This window comes from Cervus canadensis, chromosome 24 (genome assembly GCF_019320065.1).
Source record: "Cervus canadensis isolate Bull #8, Minnesota chromosome 24, ASM1932006v1, whole genome shotgun sequence".
Taxonomy (NCBI): domain Eukaryota; kingdom Metazoa; phylum Chordata; class Mammalia; order Artiodactyla; family Cervidae; genus Cervus; species Cervus canadensis.
The window spans coordinates 13,204,520-13,206,601 of NC_057409.1; the positions used below are offsets into that span (position 1 = coordinate 13,204,520).

At 45.9% G+C, this 2,082-nt stretch overlaps 1 non-coding gene across 1 annotated transcript; it reads left to right on the plus strand.

The window, feature by feature from the left end:
• Positions 1-230: 230 nt before the first annotated feature.
• LOC122426960 lies at positions 231-337 on the plus strand. The gene has a single exon (XR_006265305.1). It is a non-coding gene; the product is annotated as a U6 spliceosomal RNA (small nuclear RNA).
• Positions 338-2,082: the final 1,745 nt, after the last annotated feature.

A 2,082-nucleotide genomic window follows, 5' to 3' on the forward strand; every position in this document is an offset into this window, starting at 1 on the left:
CTTCCCTGGTGGTCCAGCGGCTAAGACTTGGTACTTTCAATGCAGGGAGCATGAGTTCAACCCCTGGTTAGGGAACTAAGATTCCACATGCCAAGTGGCCAAAAAAGAAACATCAAGAAGTATTAATAAAAATAAAGAAAAAATAAGGTTCTAATGGGAACTACCGTGCTCCCTATAGCACAGGGAACATATTCAATATACTGCAATAAACCATAATTTAAAAGAATATGGTGCTCGCTTCGGCAGCACATATGCTAAAATTGGAACGATACAGAGAAGATTAGCATGGCCCCTGTGCAAGGATGACACGCAAATTCGTGAAGCGTTCCATATTTTTGTTCATCGCAACACTGTTTATAATAGCCAGGACATGGAAGCAACCTAGATGCCCATCAGCAGATGAATGGATAAGGAAGCTGTGGTACATATACACCATGGAATATTACTCAGCCGTTAAAAAGAATTTATTTGAATCAGTCCTAATGAGATGGATGAAACTGGAGCCCCTTATACAGAGTGAAGTAAGCCAGAAAGATAAAGAACATTACAGCATACTAACACATATATATGGAATTTAGAAATATGGTAACGATAACCCTATATGCAAAACAGAAAAAGAGACACAGAAATACAGAACAGACTTTTGAACTCTGTGGGAGAAGGTGAGGGTGGGATATTTCAAAAGAACAGCATGTATACTATCTATGGTGAAACAGATCACCAGCCCAGGTGGGATGCATGAGACAAGTGCTCGGGCCTGGTGCACTGGGAAGACCCGGAGGAATCGGGTGGAGAGGGAGGTGGGAGGGGGGATCGGGATGGGGAATACGTGTGGATCTATGGCTGATTCATGTCAATGTATGACAAAACCCACTGAAATGTTGTGAAGTAATTAGCCTCCAACTAATAAAAAAAAAATAAAAAAGAAAAAAAGAAAGAAAAAAAAATATGGAAAAGAATATATATGTGTATGTACCTATATGTATACATATGTATTTTGGGGAAGATTGAAGGCAAAAGGAGAATATATGCATTATACACAAGACACTAAAACAGCATTGTAAATCAATTATGCTTCAAAAATAAAATAAATCAGAGCTTTGTTTTGCATTTCCAAATAACAGTGCTGTTATAATACATAATGTTCTTTTTTAAAATGGGAGTTCTGCTGCTTTCCCTTCTTTTTCCTTTCCCACCTCTTTCCCCTTCATTCCTGGGGCACCTTCACAGAGTCCCTTATTTTTTCCCTTGTCTTGCAGGCTAAGAGTTCTTGTAAGCCCGGGACCTCAGCTACTACCCCCCCCCCTCCCCCGCCCCAACGGACTGGGAGGGCGCTGGTTAATGTTAAATGAGAGAGTGAATGGATACATCTTAAAGGGGGAGAGAAAGGAAAAAAGGAGCTACCCTCTGCCCTCTGGGGCCCTTTCCGCGGAGTCAGGGAGCCCAGATGGAGTCTCTGGTCTTCATATCGTTCATAGAACACTTGCCCCGCAGCTGCAGAAACACCACCTGATACCACTCCCTGCCCGGAGCACCATTCCAGCCCCGGCTTCCTGGTAAACCTCTCCCAGCGCCGCGCCCTCGACTCCGTCCTCCGCGCGGGAGGGGGACGGGAGTGAGCGGTCCACATCTTCGGGGACCCAGGTGCGCAGTGACAGGTGTGTGTGTGGTGGGGGGCCTGTGTCCCAGCCCGGGGTGGGGGGAGGTAAGTAAACGTCACAGATGTCCTGTAACCCAAAGAGGAGAAGCAAACTGCTAACAGAAAGGTTGGCCAGCACCTGCTGCCGGGGACCCGCTGTATTTCCATTCGTGTTTGCCATTCCGCGCTGTGTACAACGTGTGTTACCTTTTACAAGGGAAAACACAGCCAGAGTAAATATTGCTTTCCAAGGTGTCTTTTTGTGGTTGTGTTTTGATTTTGTGGTTTACTATTCTTTATTTTCAGTGGGGTGAAGCCAGGCTCCTTTCCCCAGGGCACACAGGGACTGCACGCAAACCCCAGGAATTGAAATTATAAGTGGGTGGAAGCGACTGGGAGAGGAGCCAGGCCCTGGAGAGGGCCGGGGGTGGAAAGGCCTTTGA